The sequence below is a fragment of the Micrasema longulum genome, unplaced genomic scaffold (genome assembly GCF_059751315.1).
Source record: "Micrasema longulum isolate JH-2025_06_02 unplaced genomic scaffold, ASM5975131v1 h1tg001067l, whole genome shotgun sequence".
NCBI classification, from domain to species: domain Eukaryota; kingdom Metazoa; phylum Arthropoda; class Insecta; order Trichoptera; family Brachycentridae; genus Micrasema; species Micrasema longulum.
Window position 1 is genome coordinate 105,719 of NW_028278255.1, and position 24,095 is coordinate 129,813.

At 32.0% G+C, this 24,095-nt stretch overlaps 1 protein-coding gene across 2 annotated transcripts in view; it reads right to left on the reverse strand.

Moving 5' to 3' along the window:
• The window catches only part of LOC148277223 (monocarboxylate transporter 12-like), a 130,475-nt gene that overhangs the window by 84,409 nt on the left and 21,971 nt on the right, over nucleotides 1–24,095 (reverse strand). The window contains exon 2 of one of the 2 annotated variants that reach the window (XM_088233180.1): nucleotides 13,962–14,031. The exons of the other annotated variant lie outside the window; for it this stretch is intronic. The gene's annotated coding sequence lies outside the window, so the exon portion shown is untranslated. The remainder of the gene's footprint in view (nucleotides 1–13,961; nucleotides 14,032–24,095) is intronic. 2 annotated transcript variants of the gene reach the window in all.

Here is a 24,095-nt window from a genome sequence, read left to right on the forward strand (position 1 = left end):
GTGTAAATAAAACATTATTTATATCCAAATTCCCGTAGCACTGACCTTCCTCATTGCAGCGTATACATGGAAGGTAAGGTGATCAGTCTTACGCTTCAGCGGTCAGTCCGGAAACGATGAAATAAAGCAGTACTTCCTCCACATACCCGAAAAGTGTTTTATAGAACGAGGGTCTTTCTATCGGTTTCGCTCATACTAAATATGTTTTTTTTTGTCGAAAATCAAGTAGCTTTTTTTTTTAATATCATACACCGCGATTTTAATTCAATTTAATTCTACTGCTTTTATTGCCGCTTTCACCGCGAGTTATATAAAGGGCTTCTTATTATTATTATGGTTAACTTATAGAGCGCCATTTTCGTAATAAAATACCTCAAGAGCGCTTTACATGGTGATTCTATTGTTAAATTAATTTAATTGAAGCTTTTACATTTGTAATTTAATTAAAACAATTTATTTTGTTGTCACATGCTACGGATTTATTTAAATGATTTAGAGAACAAGTGGGTTTTAAGTTTTTCCGAAACATCACTTCACTTTCACAGCCTCGCACCTGTGCTGGGAGAGCATTCTATGCCATAGGGCCTGCGACCGCAAATGCGCGTTCACTAAATTTAGTGCGCTGTTTGCGTAGAGGTATAATAACTTTTCCTCTCGCCGTAGACGTAGCTGATCTAAGCGTGAGACGCCTGTCAGCTAGTTCATCTGGAATGTATAGTTCCCTTAGATATTCCGGAGCAGAGTTGTGCAGTGACTTATACATAAGCCAACAGAGTTTGTATTCGACCCTCTGTGGAAAACGTAGCCAGTGTAGTTCCCGAAGTAGTGGAGTGATATGACTGAACTTAGAGATTCCGAAAATAAGTCTCGCTGCGGCATTCAATACAGATTGAAGGCGAGTCATTTTTTCTTCTGCTGGATATTGTCATTCTTTCTCGTGGCCTAGTATCATTATTAACCCTTATTGCTTATTGCACCCGATAACACCTTATTGGTCGATTCCATGATCTGCTAAAAACAGCCAGGCCGATTTCATATAATCACCTTAAAATAGTGTTGATCACAAAAACGGGATTTCTTAATTTGCAGAAAACACCCCCAGCAGCACAATCACAAATGACTATCGACGTGCTAATTAGCGGCGTGATAACAATTTTTCACCGTGGTTGTTTATCGTATGCGCGGTCACAATGAAACATCCGTGAAAGTTATCGATCGGGATTATTATATTTTTTTAATATTGTCATACTTCAACTTGATGCTTGGCAACACCTAATATTAAATGTCTAAATTCAAAATATTTACGTTTCGCAACGCATAATCAATCACATATTTTAATTTTACCGGTGTAAATATGGAGAATATTCCTAAACTGTAAGTAAAATAATTTAGTTTTATTTTTTTGTTCACAATTTATCATGCTATTTATTTGTTTTGAATCAAATTGAGAAAGCTATTAAACTAAACAATTGTTGAAGGCGTTTGGCGTTTTGCAACGCGACCGCGATAACTTCAGCGTGTTCATAACTGTTCGTTGTGATCGCTCAAATACTTAGCACGTTTTTTAGCACGTCGATAGTCATTTGTCATTGAGCCCCAGCACTCTCTTATAGAAAAATATTACGGTATAGATGCTGATGGGAAGATTAATGCATCCAGAAATCTAGTTCTCTTAAAATTGATGAGTGCTCACTTATTCTAATTTTATAAATTCATTCATCAGAATGTCACCTTATACATTCAAAGTGAGAATGAGGTATTATTCAATATAAGATCTGGTAAAAACACCAAAATTACTTTATACTTAATTGAATTCCGTTAAAATAAGTTAATAATATTCAGCAATATGTAATAGGGGTGTGGAGATGAAAGAGGCGGAGCTAATTTTAGTGCATGTTCGGACATGGGGGATGGTGGTATTTGCATCGCCTTTAATTCCGCATGTAATTTGTGTATTTTTTCGTAAATACTTTGTATACTACGGTGATGGTAAAGGTGAATGTGTATTTTAGTATTTGCATGTTGGTGTATTGAGTCCTGACGAAGAGACGGGTACGTCTCAAGACCGGTGGAAATAAAAAGTCGGTAAGTGGTTAGATACAAATATTTACTAACATTAATAAAATAATATGTTAAATACATAATGACACAACCAACATACATCAGAGATTTACTACGGCCGGTTGATTTCTGCAAAATGCGCATCTTAGGTTGTGTGGTCAGCCAAACATTAAAAATTATTAAAACTAGTCAAATACATAATTAAATATTTTTTTAATTATAAACAAAACATAATATATGAATTATTTATCATTTGTCAAAGTAAAAAACAATTAAACTGTTTGTTGCATAGATTTGATAATTCACTCTTTTCAAAAAAGTGCTATTATCTCAGTTTCGATATTCTATGGCTGGCTGCTTTCTGCATCACTACGTTCATTTGTCAATTTATTACATTACTTTTGAATTTTAAAAGGCAGTGTATCAATTTACTATCTTCAAATTGTAATACCTAAATAACACTTTATTTATTTCAATTGTTTACCGTTTATTGACTTATATATGTATTATAAATAAGTATTTTTCTAACTTCATCTAATTTTAAGATTATTTTAATACAACCTATACGAAAAATGTACTCCTGTTCTCCACTGCAATATAGGTATGTATGTATTATTATGTATCCCCATTTATTTTCTACTAATATGTAATGATTTTTTTTTTTTCTTTCTCTTCTTAATTCATTTTTATTCTTTGCTCCTTTCTTTGTGTAAAATGCATTTCTGTCTTCATATTTAAAAATGCACTTCTGAATCCACTTTTATACTAATATGTAAAGATGATGTTTTTAATATTTTTCTTTTTCTCCTAAAAATCATTTATATCTTTTTTGCTACTTCTTTGTAAAATACATATGTCTTTATTTGTAAATATGTATGTAAAAACATGTAAAAGCCTAGAGCGTTTTAATAAATAAATAAATAACTTATTTTTTAATCTTGAAATTGGCCACACATAAATATATTCTTATGTGTGCTCTAATAATAACAATTTACAAATATTTCATTTATAAGTTATTTAACACATTACTTAACCTTCGGTTTAAATTTAGTTGTTTTTTTTTCTTCATGTTTTTTTCTTTTGTAACATATATAAATGAGACAGGCAACACTACTCTCCTTTGATGGAAAAAGCGATACAAATGTCAATTTTAAGGCATTTTTTTCTAAATTATACCTTGATAAGGGAGCACTGAGTGCAACCACGAGCAGCTCAGAAACAGGGTCGTATTTTTTAAAACTAATGGGTAAAAACAAAGTGTCTTATTTCCATTTAAATTATATAATGAATAACCACAATGTTAGTGATACAAATATAAATTGTGTAAAATAAATAATTTTTCATTTTTTATCAATATTGTCTGAGGAAAAAGCAATAATAAAAGGTCATGCGAAAAATATTGTATTTATGACCCTCTATAATCCAGTCAATAAAACAGGTAAAGTCATATACCGCGTTTCGAGAGATTTCTGACTATAAAATGGCGTGCTTCTGGGGAATATAAACTATAAAGAACTTTCCGATCTACATCATCATCCCCCTTTCCGCACTCAGTGGTGTATAGGGCACTGCATTGATAAACTAAATTCAACTTAGTTTGATCACCGGTTACATGAAGGTAAAGTGACCAGTCTTACGCTTCAAGTGCCAGTCCAGGAACAGTAAAATATCACAGCTGCAGCTTGCCTACCATATACCGCATCTGAGGACATACGTCTCCTTGGCGGTGCCCTCATCACGGAAAATTTGCTCGTTGCCGAACGAGAAAAGCTGCCCGAAGGAGTTCCCTGTAATCTGGTAGCCTTAGCTTCTTTGTGCTGAAAGAAGTATTTCATTGGATTGAGAAAAGAGGGAAGTGATTAAATTGATTGAACATGATCAATTTGCCGAAATGATTACAAAACTTTTTAAAAGCCTTGAAATTATTTTTGGAAGCTACCAGATCTGTATATCCGACATGACCTATAACAGGACCACGGTAATCATAGAGAGGGGGAAAAGGGACGAGAACACAGGACGTGTTGAGACTGATTAGGATATCCGCAGCAGCACGAAGGGGAATCAACAATATTGAAAACAAATATTTTTTAATAAAATTTACGATGACCTGCTAAAAATTGCGTAGTCCAGTGATCGGGGATAACCCAAGAAAATTTTGGGCGCTGACGGATTTTAGGGAAAAAAAAGAAAGGTAATTCTTCCTGAATGGGAAGATCCCATCGCGATTGCCAATCGTCAAGAAGATAATTTAAAGACATTGTTTCATATTCGATTGAGACATTCCTTCAGTTGGGAGTAGACGGACGCCACTAATAACAGAGGAACGCTTTCTTTTTAAAATATAGCAGTTAAAAAACCTTTTAAATCAATCTTTCACGTTCACCCTGCCAGGAATCGAACCCAGGACCTAAATAATAGTAGGCGAACGCGTCACCAACTTTCCAATCTTGCGTCGCAATAATACTACTATAAACTAATAACAGTTTTGATCATATGCATAGATTTCATATTCTAACAACAAGAGTTTTATGTTCAGGGAATTCTTGGATCTTTTTCACAAAAGTGACAGAAAGTCAATGATCTTTGGAGAAATAAAAGAATATCTTCATAAGTTAAGCCCATTGTATGTAAACTGAACCAGCTGACAAAATAATCGAACTTTCGTATTAAAAGCTTATTATTTTATCTTTATGAGCTTTTGCCTATATTGTTTAACTTAACTTGTTTCATATTTTTAATTAACTTGGGTGTTTTACACATAAAGAACCAAAAATATATTTTTTTGATTATACTGATTGCAAAAATGTAATATAAGAAATTGATTATCATCACTTTTAAACTTTCAGTTACTTAACTGCAATGGGCTCAGTTTTCCATAAAAGTATGTTTGTTGCAGGCGTACAGACATTGGTGGAATATATACGGTCAAAAAACATATTATAATGGAAATTTATTAGGTTAGTTAATTATTAAAAATGAACGGGAATTTAAATATAAAAGTTGTCAATCTTGATAAACTACAGTTAAATCCAGTTTTTGCCTACAAAAAAATACACATACCTATAATAAATATTGTTAGTAAAAAGTTATTCATTTGTGACATACATACATCGTATTATTCCAGGGCCGCAATTACAAACGCTATCTTCATAGGTACATACAGAGACGTTATATCTAACATCCCTACTATCTCTATCTATCTAGATATGCTCTACCGACCTGCCGATACGTGTTTTCATTACGTTATCTCAGACGTCATATAATCAAATTCAACCAATCAGTGTCGCCAAAATTTTACTCCGCGTTCCATGATAAATTAAAATTTAAGTTTTTTTTCTTATTTTAAATAGGCTTCTGCGATACAGAACAGCCACTTCAAAATGATTAAAAATTGAAATAAATCGCAATTAAAGCAAACAATGCTGGCTTGAACTTCCTAAGATGGTATGGTTTATTATCCGTTCATATATATTTATTTATTTAAATCGTAAGAAGAATTTGTAAAATGCAAAATATTCCTGCCAACAAAAAAACAGACTGGTCAAAAAGAGTTGATTAAAATTTTGTACTAAAAAAACGAAAATATATTTCAAAAGATACATACATGAAAAAAAAACTAATTAATTCGAAATAACAGCTGTTTTTTAATAGGGAGATAAGGATTGCACATATTAACTTAAACAAAGGTACATTATGTCATACTTTTTAAAGGATGATGAATGTGGAATCAGTTTGGAAGTAAAGAGAAAGAGAAACCAAGGGAAAAAAAGGGATAAAAATATGTAGTGAAACCTCTTTCTATCGTTCCTCGAATAATCGTTTTCCCGGATGTGTCGTTTATTTCTTCCAACTCCAAAATAATTTCATATAAAACATACAAAAATTGATCGCATCGATCGATTCTCTATCCACCAATTTATCGCATTCATCGTTTGAATTACGATGCGTATTTGACATATTTTAATATTTTGTGTATGTTCTAATGCGGAACGTTCGAAAGAGAAAGAGAGATATAATGACAATTAGAACAAGTTAAGGTTTCTGAAGATGATTGGCTAAGACTTGATACACAGACGAATTTCAACAATTTTGTTACATTTGACGACAATATCCCAACGTTTGGGATAGAAACTATCGAAAGCTTGTGTGACGCAAGGTTGAAGGAGACAGCTGAAGAGGTCGATATCGACGAAGAGGAGCCGCCGCCTGTACCTTCATTTTCAGAAGCATGCACTATCTTCGAAAGATTAAAAACATTCTACTACTCACATTCAATAACTAATGCCGAAAAAAATATTATTTGCAAAGCCGAAAATATAATGTTGACTTACGGGAATAAAACAGTAAAAAAACAAACGTCGATGAAAGATTATTTTCAATGCAATAAACTTTTTTTTTGTTTTTGTTCTGTTTTCTAATTTTATTTAATTACATTTATTTACACCTGAAACTTATCTCTTTTTTAGAATTCTAACCTGCCAATGGTAATGCAGATTGCCAGGGCAGTATCTTTACCCGATTTTATCTCCTCGTGTATTGACCTCTTATTCCCGCATTCATTGTTTTTCCGCATTCATAGTTTATTTCAATAAGTCCCCTTAGAAACGATAGATAGAGGTTTTACTGTATTTAAAAAAAACAATAAAATACGCATTACAAAATCAGGGCGATTACGATGGAAAGTTTATAGAGTTATCTACGATAATGTGTATATTTTTATTTTAAAACATGTTTAGTTATAATATGTTACCGATTCAGATATTACCGATTCAGATATTACCGATATAAAGTTTTTAAACAAATATTTTTGTAATCTTGGGAAAAATCGTTCCTACTTTACACACAATCGAAGTACCTCTATTAACTTCCCATTGTAACGGGACCTAGTCTACCTCTAGTAATCCTAGGATATTCGGTACGAACCAGCTAAGACCAGATAGTGCAATACTATAATTAAGATCAATAAAACGTGATTGTGATCAATAATGACTTATTAAAATATACGATTAACATGAAGGCACAACTTATACAGCAGTATTTAAATGACTGTCTCGACTGAAGCAAGAAATTTTATTTATTTTTGTTTTCTGTTTATATTTATTTAACTTTTTGTACATAATGTTATTTGTACATTGGCGGGCTTATTGCCAAATGGCAATTTCTCCTAACCAACCAATAAAATAAAAGTTTTATTTTTATAATTCAAGTAACAGAACATATTCAATAGGAAAAAATATTAAAAAGCTAAAGATATATAAAAATAGAAATAAACGTATTTGTTTATAAATTACCTTAAATCGAAACTATTACTAAATGGGATAAAGGGAAAAAAGGGAAAAAGGAAAGGAGGAGAGATTAAGGAAGAGAAAGGAGATGGTTTTTTAGACGTGATTTAAACAGATATAATGTAGTAACATCTTTGATGGTGGATGGGAGATGATTCCACAGTCGAGGCGCATGGACACTATATGAGTTAGAGAAGAAATAAGAATTGTGGATGGGTATTAAGAAAGTGCCTTGAGAATTAGAACGAAGAGGCAAACCATGAACTGATAAGCGTTAAAATTTTCACGCAGGTATATACGAGCGTTAGGACTATTAAGTACATTGAACAGAAGTGAGACGGAGTGATAGTCTCTCCGCAGTCTAATTTTGAGCCATTTTAGTTGCCTACGATAATCAGAAATGTTATCATATTTCGAAGTCGTTCAAGTTTATCGAGTTGCTCACAGCTTAAATCAGTCATGGAAACATCAGCGTAATCTAGAATGGGTAGTAGTAATGCTTATACGATCTGAACAGGGTTTTCGTCCCGGTTAGAGTCGCTTTTAAGAAGATCGAGATTCGAACCTTAGCTTAGGTTACAACTTAACTAACCACTAGAAAACTTAACGCCATTCTGCTTTTGTTTGATCATTTATATTGCAACAATTATTTTTTTGTGGATAATCGTGGATGTTTAAAACATTTCATTAAAATACACAACTTAAAGGACATACAGCAAATTGGAAAGGCCTAAATTCAACTTAAAAATTACCCCGCATTTCTACGAAGAAATGGGTACTAAATATAAAAAAATACCCCACATTTCCAGGAAGACATGGGTACTAAATATATCATTTTATGGTGCGTGGCGTTAGGGGTCAGATATTGTAAACATCACTACAAATTATCCCAACAGAAGTAATATTACTGATGATTGAACTATTTATGCGGATAGTTCGGTAAATATTTTAGTGATTGAAATCTCAAATGGAAATTTCCGATAAGAACTAACTTACGTAAAAACAAGCGAAAATGCATTTTCTGTAATGCTCCGTCGCCAGTTACGGAAATCTTATTAAAAAAAATCCTGTCAAAATGCCATTTAAAATGAGTTAAATAATACTCTAAACGCATTAAAAACTAATTCAAAGTAATTGATTTTTCAGTGTAATTCAACCAAATATTGGGAATATTTCCAAACGCTCGAATCGCAAGTCTCCATATAAATTTATATTGGAGTTTTGACACACGGTCGGTGGCAGCGCGCCGAAATAATTATGATCATATATTAATGTATTGGTCAGTTTGGATAAATACTTTGAGCTGGACGTACATCGGATTGATTTTTTTTTTTTAAATTTAAGTCGGGGTGTGGAACTGTGTAAGTACACAAAATACTTCGGCGGTCCGCTAGTTTGTGTCTAGCGGCTTGAATAAATTCTAAATAAATAAATAAATTACTGCACTATTAATATAAGGCAGGAATTAAAATAATACCTTCACGACAGATATTTCTGTGAAATCATAAGAACAATGCAACGTATCAATAGAATAGTTTTTCTTTGAAGTTACGTGCGTCATAGAATACGCAGATGATTATGTTTAATGTAGGTGACAAAATAGATATAACGAGGTGATTTGAAATAATTATAACTAACCATGTTTTCAACAAATCAATAAATAATATTTTCGTTTTTATTTAGTAATTTTTTCTATTACAAAATGTAATTTCAGCATTTTTTTATTCAGTATACTTATGTGAAAAAACGTTTTTTTTTTTCTATCGTCTTCTTCTTTGTCTTTTTGTAGATTTGATGATCTATTCTACTTAGACTACTCAGTATCCCGTAATGAGGCCCAACTATCCTTCTATCGCTTAGGGGGTCATCCAGGTGGACGTCGGCGTCGTCCGGAAGGCAATTCTTTGGCTGCTGTGGACACCAGTCTTTCGCTGCTAATTCTCTAATTATGTGATTACTTCAGAATGTTCTACGCGCACCATATCTTCGATTTTGCTCGTTTCCTATATAAAGTCATTTTTGACTCGGTCTCGCAGTGTTTTCGGCAATCGATCTATTTTTTAATAGTACAATGATTCAACTATGTATAGAATTGAATCGGTCCTGTGGCTAATATTGCAAGCTCACATATCAAAGATCCGAGATCCACAACTTGATTCCCAATTCCATTGAAAGTTATATTTACAACTCGTTGAAAAGGGCCCTTAAAATAGAAATATGTAGGGGAAAAATTAAAAAACAATACAGCAACCACAAGTTTACCGCAAATTATTAAGACTCATTTTCTTGTTCTAAAACAAATCATCGTTTAGTTACACAATATGTCGAATGCGTATTTTTTAACACATAATGTATAACAGGCATTTACCCTTCTAGAATGAAAAAAAGTAATATCTATGGATTTGTGGAATAATTACTTAATGCTGAATGTGTAAAATTGACAAGCTATGTGATTAGGTATATTTATGTTTTGTTTATTTTATTATAAGCTGTACTAGTATAGGTTTTTAATTGAACGCCGTTTAATTACGGTACTAAAACCGAAAAAAAAAGTGGTGTGGCGTTTTATCTTCCCCGCTTAAAACTAGAGGGAAACTAACAAAATTATTTAAAAAAGTGGTAAACTAAATTTGAAGAGTGATTTTTCAAAGTGGCCTAAATCAAAAACTGTTTAGGAGAAAACAGTTATTTTTATCAGATCAAGTGATTTTTTAATTGACATTTCAAAGCAATTTAAGAATCGATTCATACAATCAAATCAATTAAATACATTTTGGTAATTTGCTGTCAGGTTATTAATATATAAGGATATTTTAGAGCATTTTTAGGAAAGGTGTGAAATTGTAAAGCTTTCAAGTATCGGATTTAATGACAGTTCATGAAATAATTATAATATAAATTTAATTTAATTTCTTGCTGGTTATGCAGCTTTTTATTGTGATTACAATGGCATTCTTAATTCGAAATTTATTTTCGAATGATAAGGCACCGCAAGAAGAAGTTAGTATAAATGAATATTTGGAAGATGCAATTGAATAAATTAAGCAATAGACAATAACTAATATAATGTTTTTACTGTTTGTGTTTTCTTAACTTTTTCTTTATTTATGTTTATCTTTAAAATTATTTTTTATTATTATTGCGTAGGTATTTTATTTGTTTATGGTCAGACTGTACGAAATTTCTAGAGGAAATAAGTCCACCATTTAACCGTGAATACCTTTATTTTTTTTGTATTTAGCACGTTGTATATTTTATGGTAAATAAAGAATAATTATTATTTTTTATTATATCCTTTCTACCCCCATATACCCGTTAGCAAACAGCGCGTTGTATTATATTGTATTAAAATAGTAGCAAAAGGGTTAAACTTTAAACAGGCGTGTTTAATGAACGATTTTCAATGCTTGGCTGAGTAATTCTTCTTGGATATTTGCGCTGATAATATATTAGGTAATTATATTTAAGTAGTTTCTGAACTAATTATAACGTTGTACCAATATTAGCACGTAAGTAACGTGACCATACGTCGCGTTTTGAACGGGACCGTCCCGTTCTTAGGTAGCCTGTCCCACTGTAACAAGCACCGCTTCGGGACGCCAAAATGGCCCGTTTTCAGAAAAAGATCAACCCGTGGTAAATTATTTTACAAAAGGGAACTTCAGTTTTCAAAAACACGTTTTAAACAGAAATTTAGATGTGCTCGTATGAAAACAGAATCTACATTTAAGCATCAATAATTTGAATCGTTCGCTTTCGTATAATGAGGAATTTCAGTGCTACATTAATTGGATAAAATATGTTTTCTTACAGGCGGTAAAAATCACAGCATTTAATTGTTGTTTTGTAATTTTAAAATTACTCCGCGTGACTTCACAATTTATCTTCGGTGAGTTCTGCTGGTTGGCGAGTTGACTTCCCGTGAACTGGAAATCTATGACAACACTCTAACATTGGTTGATTCAGAAGAACTAGTGACGTCGTTAAAATTAGGGATGAATAAAATAAAAAAAATAATAAAATTTAACTAACAATGTCATACATATGAAACAAGAGATAAAAAAATATTAGATTATATTAGATTAATGATGAAAGTAGGTTAAATGCTGTCGAAATGCGATCCCTCAGGCGAATGTGTGGTAAAACGATGTATGATAGGTGAACAAATGTCGAGATCCGTGAAGTGTGTAAGGCTGAGACATGCATTATTGACAGAATCAAGAAAGGGGTGCTGCGTTGCTTTGGACATGTAGAGCGAATGGACAGCGAAAGAATGACTAAAAGGATCTACGATGCAAATGTTGATGGATGCAGAAAACGAGGAAGACCGAGAAAGACATGGCACGATCAAGTCCATCAAATACTTGAAGATGGACATGTCAAAAGTAGGAATAATCGGCGTGCGTGCATAAGAAGATGTATGAATGTAGAGGAAGCGAGGTCTGTATGCCAAGATAGAGTGTTATGGCGTTCTATCCTCTCTGCCTACCCCTACGGGGAAACGGCGTGATGGTTTGTTGTTGTTGTTGTTGTAGATTACCAACGAGGAGAAAAACGAAATCTCAAAACTCATTTTACCAGGGATTGAAGCTTTACAATGAGTTACCTGAAGAAATAGATGGGATTGAATTATTTCAAATTAATTTGAAAAATATGTTCTTGAGAAATTTTGATAAAAATATTGTAATGCATGAATTAACTTTAACCTATGTGTTCAAACGACTAAGTATTTACGCCCAGCTAAATACTATTAAAATGTTATATTATGCACTTGCACAGTCATCGCTTTCCTATGGAATAATTGGATGGGGGGAACTTACAACAACCATATTAAACCATTCGAAACTGTTAAAAATTTATATTAAAAATAATGCTTCATAAAAATCGCACTTTTTCCTCTTTCCAATTGTTCCGAGAAGCTAAACTTTTAGACATAAGACAAATATATTGTTTTCAATGTTTAAAATATATATTTAAGAACCAAAATTTATTTACAAGTTATTCAAATAGATCAAGCCAAAGAAGGAATCGTGTGTTAGAAATACCACATTGTAAAACGAGGCTAGCACAGAGACATGCATATTTTATAGGTCCAAATATTTTTAATTATTTTTTTACTGATAATATTTCATTGATCCCAAACTTTCAAAATTTTCCTTCTTTTAAAAAACACGCACTATCCTGAATTCAAACTAAATATAATAACTCTTTTTTTCTATGATATATTTTGCTGTCCTTTGAGGAAGATTTTTATGTTTTTTTTAAATATTTTTTATTTCCTTTTTTAACTGTCTATTTATTATTGAAGCAAATATTCATTTACATTTTCTTGTATACCAACGAACAGGACATGACTTTGTGGGATTTTTCGTTTACTATTTTTACTATTAATATGTATTTCATTCCTATGTAATTATCATTTATTTTTTTAATTCTCTGTTTTACCTCTTACGTATATTGTAAAAAGAACAACAAAAAAAAACTTAATAAAGCGTAAATAAATAAAGTAGTTCGTTTATATTAAAAAATATATTTCATGCATTTTCATGAATTTTAACCGTACAATTTAAGGCCTTAATGTTTACCGCGCGTAAGAAAATATTTTTTATATCCATTTTCCCGTAGCACTGAACTTTCTCATTTGAAGTCACATTCCTTCTGAGACGAAGTTACCGCGACCGCGACCGTAAGACCACCCCTTTAGAAGAGTATTATTTTACCTAAAGCCAAGGAAGCCGTACAAGTTGTCGAATTTCGCAAGAGAAGCCCTGAAACTAACCAAATTAGCGGCGACCCTGAAGTAGGTGGTATTACGTACGGACTAGGCCTCTACCGTACATTCACAGAGACTGGACCGCTGTGCACGTGCAAACCGCGAGCCCACTGCGTGATATCGCATGATCGGCCCATTTTACACCACGGCAAAAATCTACACGGCATGATAAAACACAATACGGTGGATCGATATTTATTGTTTTACAATTATTTATTTATTTCATGCCTGGCAAACGCAATAACCAGTACACCGTGAGATCTAATCTCTAGTCGATTTCCTTTTGCAGGATTTTTACCCGGGAGTACTAGCTAAATTAAAATAATGTTTTTAATAAAATTATCATTAAATCTCTTTTGTTTAGTTTTACTGTATTTCGGGTTGTGGTCCCGTGTCTTGTGTTGCGGACTCACGAATCAGAGGTCCGGGGTTCGAACCTTACTCTACCTTAACTTGATTTCCATTTTCTAATAGTGAGTTATTTACAACTCATTGAAAATGGTCACTAAAATTGAAATATTTGGGTAAATTATAAGAACGATAATATTTCTTTTTTTTAAAAACAATATATTAACCGAGGCGTTTTTACTGATATTTTGATTAAAGTCATTATCTATAGAGATTTGTGAATAAAAAAAAATAAAAATATAAATATTATCAATTACTACTGTTCTCCTTATAATGTTGTATGTATATATATACAGGATGTTCTTTAAGCCCTGTCACATCTGAAACCACGATGATCCGTAAAGGCAAGAAGACATATTGGTATATTAAAAAAAATATTTAGAACAAAGTTTTTTTTTTCAAATAAAATATTTAAAAAACAAATGGTTGCTTACTTCTGCAGGGAAGAAGTGAGGGGAGCGCGGCGCAGTCTCAGACTCCCCCTCCCCCCTCCTCGTTTTTATCCTGCAAAAGTAAGCAACCGTTGGCTTTTTTTGATATTTTATTTTTTTAAATTTTATTCGTTCTAAAAAAATATTTTAGTGTGCCAATATGTCTTCTTGCTCATACTGACCATCGTGGTTTCGGATGTGACAGAGATTTAATGAACACCCTGAATATTTATTATTCAGATAACAAATGAAAATATACAATATTACTACTAAATACAATTTTTATAGTAATCAAATACATATATTTACATTAACCTTTCCCATTGCGTAAAAGAAAAAAAACAATTCTTGTGCACATAATGAGGAGTGACGTATAACATATAATTTACGAGTAACATATAATTTACAAAAAAAAATAAACGGTGTTTTTTATCAGTGCTACACAAAGAAGAATTATAGATGTAGCTTTTCATTTCTTTCTTGAATATATTGTATTCCTGACTGCACTTTTAATGATGTTGCGCTGTAGTTGTTTTGAATTTGGGAATTAAGATATTACCACCTGTTCTAATACCCGTATGCAGAGACAAACCTTAAGGTGAGGAAAGTACATTCTATTGTCTTCACCTTCGAGTTATTCTCTGCATTTGAAATAAGAATGTACTTTCCTCACCTTAAGTTTTGTCTCTGCATACGGGCATTAGTCGCGTACTTACGTTTTGTGACCGAGAAACACTACTATTCATTTTGTCTTTATGTATTTCAAGCAAACAATTATTTTTGTATAAAATTTTTATATTTAAAACCTTAAATATTTCTAAACAATTGAACAGTGGGAAAAGTAGACGGTTTTTAAAAAAGAACTTTTATAATTTATTTAATTTTTATTTTGATGCTGTTGTTTTTCTTAATAAACAAAAAATAAGTAATACTAATTCTAAAGGTACAAACGAAGCTAATAAATGTCAAACCACTTTAATTTTACCGTGCCGTTTAGATTAAGGTGAAATAAGCTATTCTCCGTCGGATATCACGTAGCTGGTTTGTTTATTTGGAAATTCTTGTAATAATGAACAGACTATAGCTAGGAACTAGGATATAAGAACCTTTTGAGAGATGCAAACAATTGCAAAATTAATTATAATATCAGCATTTAATTCATCACCAATATTTGGAGTTCTGTGAGTAAAATAGAACCGGAACCCTAGACGAGTGCTTCCGACTCGATTACACAGCGTGGGTGTGAAATATAGATTTTAAAGCTTTTTTTAAATGATATATATCAATGTTCCTGGCCTGGCATTTTTTAATACCCATTCACCGCACTATTTTTTTCCCTCCAGTATCACAGTAGTAGTTGCTCAATTGTGGAATAATCTACCCACTAATGTCAGAGACGCCCCCTTCTTTATTTACATTTAAATTAAACAGGCGCCGTGGCGCAGTTGGTTAGACGGCTATCTGGGAAACTGGCGTCGCAGGTTCGATTCCCGCCAGTTGCAAGAAAAAAATCCAAGAAAGATTTTTTTCTCGATTGGTCTGGATGTTGTAGTGTATTTTTCATTACCTCCTTTCATATCCCCATTATCCCACCTGCTGACAAGCCTCAAAATAGAGGCTTAGCGGGTTATTCCTTAAAAAAAAAAAACAAGATTGAAATGTCACTATCAAAAATGTGAGTTTTTCTCTTTCTACTTCTTCTTTTCTCCCCCTCCCCCCCTTTTCTCTTCATTGTATAGAGTATATTTTTAGTTTATTTTTGTTTCAAATTATAATTGTTTTGGTATTTATATACATCGCAGAGGATTGATCTACTTATTTATTTATACCTAGAACATGTCCATATACTTATTATTTTTTCAAACTGAACTGTTTGGGTTGGTGGGAAGAAATTACAATAAGCAATATGCCCGCCCTTATGTGCCTATATATAAAATGCATATTAAAATAAATATAAAACACTTTTTTTTTAACCACTTATTTTTTATTTTTTCTACTGCCCTGTTTCAAAGCTACACAAGCTTCTTTATCAAGGTATACTTTAAGTTAAGTTGTTATATATTAATTTAATAAAATGAACGACCACAAAGTCTGTGCTTCAAATATAGATTTTAATCAAAAATATGTATTATTACAGCTGGATAATTTCTAAAGCGCCAATTTTGTGAAAATCACCTCAAGGGCGCTGTACAGTAAATAAATATCCCAGCACGTCTTACAGCTACAGAGCGCATAGACGATTAGGATTCTAGTTACTTGTTTCCAATTGTGACATATTTACATTATAACAAATAGGAGCTAGATTACAGCACGTCTTGCAGCTGCAGTTTTAATTTGACAATGAAGTTTAGTGCTTGAATTGCGTTAAAATAAATATAAATATATCGTTTTTAAAAATAGAAGCTAGATTATTTAGTTAGTAAGAGTTAGATTTAGTTAGTTATTAAAAGTCTCACAGCTACTGAGCGCATGGACGGTTAAAATTCTAGACCCCATTTTCTAAAGGCAAGTATTTGATATTGTCTTGCAGCTACAAAACGCATTTTTCATTTACACTGGGAAGGGTTTCGCTGAGGGCGGCTTTCGACCATAATTCAATAGCGAAACTTAATTAACATATGTACATACTTGTTTTCTCACCCTCGATAAGGTGTTTAAGCGTATCTACATAAATAGCAACACGCAAGACTTACGATTTCTCAGGTCGAGTAACAAACACATTTAATTGAAAACTGACATAATTGCATAATGCACATATTATTTTATCGGGCAAAAAATATATTGTAATCGAACCCCTTTTTTACAAAAATGTACAGGTTTCACGTTTTACGTGGTACAAACCATCAAGAGTATTAATCATCTCACCATTTCCCTCGGCCTGGAACCAATTGTCTTAAAGCTTACGAATCATCGACAGTCCCAATCAGTTCAGATCCCAAATAAAATCTCACTTCTTAAGTTTATCGTACCCTCAATATTTTAAATCAGAAAATATAATACGTCACTTTTGCTTAATTCGAATGTAAGTTTAGGTATACAATTGTAAAGCGCCCTTGAGGTGATTTTTCTCAAAAAATAACGCTATATAAATCAGCCAAATATTATTATCATAAAACCTTAATCCGCACCTGGTGTTGCATGGGCCACTGCATTAGAAAAGTACAAGGAGTTTATTTATTTATTTTGTTCATTAACGCCCAAAAGGCATTTACAAAAAATAAAAATGAAATACATGCTTACTAAATAATAAAGAGAATATACAGAAAAAAAAAGTGAAATTAGTTAAAAAAGATATGATAAAAAGTTTTACAAAGTAAAAAAAAAAAAAACAATAACAACAAAGGTATGCAAAAAAAACAGTAAACAGTAAGCATATCGCGATAATATGTCACAGGAAGGTAAGGTGATCAGTCTTATGCTTTAGGCGCCAATCCAGATGCAGTGAAATATTGCCGTGTAAAACTATCTTACAAATATTTTATTTTGACCATCCCAGGAATCGAGCCCAGAATCTGAAGCATGGTAGGCAAACACGACAACCATTACACTACGAGGCGGATTTTGCTCCACTCGAGTTCCTTTTTCAGGATTTTTACCGGAGTTGTAGAAAACACTCTTCAAGGAATCTTCACAATCAGAACTGCACTCTTCATCCGCCCGGTTACCTTCGAGACAGATAATAGCCAAAAGAAGAGTGGTAGATTGTCAAGGTAGATAATATATGTTCACAAATTTTCTGAAATGGAAAGTTTGGTAAACTTAAAATTGCTCGGCCACAATTTAAATCCCACACAAATTAAGCAAAAGGCAATTTACTGCCGCGTTAATTAGTCCTGTAAGCGCGTCCTGCGTTTGTTAGGTGCCGACTTACTCGAGGACTTCAGAGTAATCTAATCAATGGTTATCGTCCAATGCGAACAATTATGTAGGTACGTTCCAGAATTAATATTACGTAAGTGCAAGGCCGCAATACCGCTATAATAGGCACGGCAGGCCCAGGCGTAGGGGGCAAACCACCAGGGGACCCCCAACGAAGAAAGAAAACTTGCTGTAAAAATGATGAAAATTCACCTGCTACGTATTTTATGAAACGCATTTTTTGTCTAGGTAGACATATTACTATAGAACCTGGCCGCTAGGGGTCCCAACCCCTCAGTTCTTATTTAAACCATAACAGAAAATGCAGTAAAATGTAGAATCACTCATTTAAAGTGACAAAAATTTTGTTCCACCGAGTAGTCTACTTTTAAAATTAAAGTTTGTTTAGTTTATTTTTTATTTATTTTTTTATTTTTTATTTCAAAATACAAAAATGTACAAAACATAATTGTATTCCCATTAGTTAGCAAACTCATTATGGGATAGATACAATTAAAGATTATCAGATAAAGATAAAAATACATTTAGTTGAACATAATTAAAACAAAAATGGACATATCTCGGAAACCTTTTTTAAAAACAAATTATAATATATTATTTCACATTAACTTACATAGGTCAGGGGTTATCGATAAATAATTTAAGGAAATGATTTTTTAGTGTTATTTGATTAATCGTTCTGAGGTGGCCAGTTTTTTTCTTAAAAGCCTATTCAAAATATGAGAGATTAATAAGTACATTTTGAAGTCGATTTAAATTCTGACATAACTTTCGATTTTGAATTCGAACGGCTAGATGTAGTGGCTAGACTAGCTACATGCTTTCCTATTAGCATATAAGAGCATCTAGACGCAAAAACGTTGCCTCCATTAAAAAATTATATGGTTACTATATTTTCTTTCATCTGTTTTACTATCTTCCTGAGTGTACGTATCGAGATGCTAAAAGAGCCGGGTTTGTAAAACCTCCGTAAATACATACAGACGAAAGGTAAGCATACCGTTTTGGTAATTGTCAAAAGTTATATGAAACTCATGTACAAGCGAGAATTTTTTGCTTGAATTGGGATTTATTAGAATTTATAAAGAAGTCACTTTTTGCCACAGAAGCAAGTCGAGGTAGATAGAGATAGTACAGAAGTCTCTGTATGTACCGATGAAGATAGCCTTTATAATTGCGGCCCAGGTTAAACCCGACAGTATTCAATAATCTCGGGAATTAAAATTTCAAAAGTTTATTTCATTTAAATTTATTGTGAAAAAATAAGAACTAGAGAATTATAAAATTCAGAATCAAGAAATAACTTCTGGCTTCGCAAGGCGAATAATAAATTTCATTTTAGCGCGCTCGTACTAAAGAATTGGGTCAAAAAGAGTATTATTATCACGTAGCTGTAAACGATATTATTAAAAATTTCATTTTATTTTTCATTTAGGTTACCAATATTTTTATTTCCCTTTTGACCTTTTTAAAGAGAACTTGGTAATTTAAATTACATAAAACATTCCATAGATAACGCCAAGTAACAAGTCTAGTCTCCTTTATTAATTCAAGTCTTACTCGTACTTTCCAATTTACAAAGCCATATATATTCGTTTGAACATCATTGCGCTTCACAGAACTAAACCATCTTAGAGACCCTTTCATAATCTACTTAATTACTCTTGGGTTAGACAAGGGCGTACATTCCTTTCTGACGTCATAATTAAATATCTTATTAATCTATATATGTATTTATTTTTTTAATACTAGCATACAAGAATCAAGAAACTCATTAAGTTTAGTTTTCCTCAATTTATTTGATATTTTGAAAGAACGTATTAAGCTCGCTCTTGAGGACAAAAACAACCTTTGAGCGAACTAGATTTTACGGAGAGTAATTTAAGTAGAAAACTCCTTGATGCGTTTCAATGATTTAAATTGGTGTTCAGTTATTTTATGTAAATGAAATATTTACCGGTGAAATTATTTTTATATTAAAATTTTATTTGTTTGGTTTATGTATTATGATTCTAATTTATATTTTCGAGTTATATTGTTTGTTTTATTAGCACACCATTCGACCCAACTCAGCACGGGACTTTATTCCCATGAACTTGGAACTTGTTCCAGATAATGTAAATAAAATTATTAATTGAAAAACACAAATAAATTAACAAAATAATGTAGGGTCAAAGCATCAGTAAATAACAACCCACAGTAAATGACCATTGGTTAATAAAACATAATATAATAAGAATTGCTAGATGTGTCCAGACAAAAAAACTTTAAAAAAAAAACAGTAGTCGGACACATCTTTTGGTAAGAAACAAATCTATCAGTTTTGAACTGTGAGTTGTCGAAAGGTAATAGTGCGTCTTCCCGTTATTGTTCTGAGATTGATAGTGTTTTTATAAGGAAAGGTGTGGTAAGTGTTTTATTTTACGAGTATGCTATTTCTTATGCAATTCTTTGAATATATCCATATTCTAATGTGTTAGGGTGTTTTATAATGTTATGATGTAACTAAATCTGAGTATTATTTTTACTGGAGTAGGTAGTGGTCATTCACTAGGGATTCTGCTATTTTTTTAAAGTAATATTAATCATAATTGTAATACTTGGAAAAATTAATGTATTTTTATTGTTTTCTTTTATTTTGTACGCTTAAATAATGAAATTTTTACCTTTGATGTGGGTTTCACTACAAGCTGAACCTTAAACAGTCATTCATTGGTGCTTTGACCCGATAAAAAGGGCAAGCGAAGATAAATCATGTACATTTATACATGCCAAATAACACAGTAACTACAAAAGGGACAAAAACGTTAGTTAATAGCGGAATCTTTTGGGTACTTAATATTATTTGCATATTCAGTATTACAGACAACGTTTTTTTTAACGAAATATTTGCGTTCTTATGATATAAGCAATTATTTCCATTTTAGAGGTCATTTTCAACTAGTTTTAAATATCGTAAAAGGCGAATTAACCAATTTTACAGGAGAAGCATTTTTAACTTTCCGATTACTTTTTGAGCTATCTTATGCAAAAATATAATATATGTTTATTTTCACATGATAGTCTAGGCATATTACTTGCCATTGAACATAAAAAAATATGTGCATTAGATTTTTTTTATGGATAATCTGATTTTCCTAAAAATGGCTTCTTTGCCCTAAATATACAAAACCGACTACATATTGTATCTTACTATTAACAAATGGGAACTAAGTTGTGGTAGAGTGGGGTTAGAACCTCAGACCTCAAGAGTCCGCGACACTAGCTACGGGACCCAACCCGGTTGACTTGATTTTCAAATATGTAGATACATTACAGAGGCGTGCGGTGAGGTTTGCAATTAGGGAAGCAATCATTTGTTACTAGATACATTGGTAAAATACGTACATAAACTACCAACAGAGTAATTCGAGTGAAAACCGAGTGCAAAATTAGCTTTCAAATAAACTAAAAAGTAATTTTATGCCATTATTTCAGCATAAAATTGTTATATTTCATAGTTTAATATTATAATACCCCCGTGTCGTAACGAATGAACTTAAGGAACAAAATTGTGTCAGAATAACCTTGCGTTCGTTAAATACGATAATAATAATTGACTTTTTTTATATCTTCAGTAAATGTTTGACCACAAAACTAATGTTTCAAATTATGACTTTGATGAAGATACAGAAGTTACAATCTTACATACAAATTACAAAAAAAAGGTAAATAATGCGAAAATATTCAATATTATGAAGGCTTTGAAAAATAATGTCCCTTTAGCCAATAATCAAATGACTTTTCAATATAGCTCATTATACGATATTCCATTTTAGACATTTCAAATGTATGTCTAGTACATATGTTTTATACAGGAGTAAGCTATTAAAATTTGTTGCAACAGAGAGGGAAAACATTTTTGAGAAGGGAATATGGGAGTCAGGCATTTACAGGGCTTATGACCTGTCATTCGCTGGTTTAAGTGGCCACTTTACACACTGTCTAATATTTACTATTCTGCCTATGTCCGAACATCCACATTTCCCCAACTCTTCCATCTGTTAACTTTTGTAAAGTAAAAGAGCTGAAGCCTTTATCATGCCGACTTTAGTGCTAAATTTGCTATAAAACACTCACAATATGTGAAAAATAAGCATAGATTGGTTTGTTAGAACTGCTTCCACAAGCTAGTAAGATCTCAATTTGCGATTGCGCGGAGTTGTTAATTCAGTACTGTGGAGACGGCCATATCAGAACCAACATACTTACGCAGTTCCATATTATTTCAGTATTACGGAGTGCGAGCGATTGTATTTTTTATTTAATTTAGTATATACGCCCAGAGGCCTTTTACAAGACAGATACAAAATTACAATTCAAGCGTTTCATTACAAAACTTTATATGTGCTCGTATTTAGTTCAGTTTACACTTAAATGCGCATGCGAGAGGTTATGTGTGTTTTTAGAAGTTATTAGTGGATGAAAATCGAACCCATCTCAGATCGCTACGATTAACAACAAAATAATTTTAAAATATTTGTTGTAGTTACTAAAAATATTAGTTTACTAATAGCTGATTTTATAATATAAAAAATAAGTACTGGTTGCTTAGAAGTCAAATTTTAGAGAAGCATTGGTATCATCCAATCCATGGACGGACAGCGTAAAATACTTTGATACACTTTAATTTTTATCCAGTTGAAAATAACAATGGAAATTTCGACAAAAAAATTCGACCTGAGAAGAGCTTTCTTTATGATTTTACTATTTTTTTGGCAATCATTTAAAAGATAATAACGCCTCGCAAGCTATACTGTTACAAATCACATCTGGCAACAAAATACCTCTGCCAAAAACTGAGTAAATCTGGCGTTTTACTTATTTATTTAATATTTTTTAAATTTACATTTATGTACACAAGACACAGCTTACAGTGACAAAACATTATACAAATTTTATTCTAAGTAACGCTACATATATTTGCAAGGACGTCATTGTTTTGAAAAACAAACCATTTTTTAGCTTTCTAAAATGTAAAAATAAACGTGTCAACTTTAAAATAGTATTCGCTTTTGCTATGTAGATCTTCAAACGAAATGCCAGAAGAGAATAAGTTCGGTGCCAAAATAAAAATAATTTCACGCCCCCACTAATGCAGTGTCGAGGTGGGATGACCCAATCCATTGATGACAAACCATTGATAACGGTGAAATAATCAATTACAAAGAACATTTAAATATATATTTTTTAAAACGAAGGAGGTGGGCCCTTTTTAAGTGATTTAATAATTATTAAAGACAGGGGTCAATGCTAAAGATGCTTCATCTATTTTAACGAGTTCCCGTAAGTTAAAAGAGCCGTTTATGAACATGATCACAATATCAGAGAAAAGGTAAAAATTACACTCGAAAGAAGAAAATCATTTGGGAAAACGATAGTCACGAAATTTAATTTTATGTAAGGCAGTAAAAAAATAATACATGGGAAAAAAGAAAAATTTAACTTAATATGTGTTTAACAACTTACAAATAAAATATAATAACAAATTACAACAGGGATGGAGAATACCTTAAATAAGGGAATATGGAAGTTGAAGCAATATAAATGTTCAAACATAGGCAAAATGGTGAATGTTACACAGTGTGTAAAGTGGCCACTTAAACCAGCAAATGACAGTTTATAAGCCCTGTAAATGCCTAGACTTCCATATTCCCTTATTTAAGGTATTCTCCATCCCTGTTGTAATTTGTTAATCTTAATGACTCCCGAGGGGGTGAAATCTAGTCTTTTGTCTACAAACATTTGGACAAACTGAAATATTGTAATAAAATATATGTTACATAAATTTCGTATTTGAAACACTAACTTTGTGATTATTTATTACAGTAAAAAAAAAAATACTGAAAGAAAATAATCATCACTTCAATAAAGACACTGGATTAAAAGTACTTCATGTTGGAAATAAAATATTAATTACCAAATAAATATTTCTTTTAGTCCACTTCTGTCTAGCTTCGAAAATATTAATCTCAAATTACCACCCTTTAAGGGCAAAAAAGACTTGATTTATTGGCTCTACGTGTAGTATTTGGTAAACATGATAAAAATAAAATAGGAAAAATTAATTCATTAGTTACGTAAACCTTGACGAAGTAGCTTGTTTGCTTTGAAACCGGTCGGTGAAAAAAAAAAATAATGGTTAAAAAAAAGTTGTTTTATTTATTTTATTAAAATAATATTATGTTATCATATTTAAAGCATTATTAGCTTTGTGGT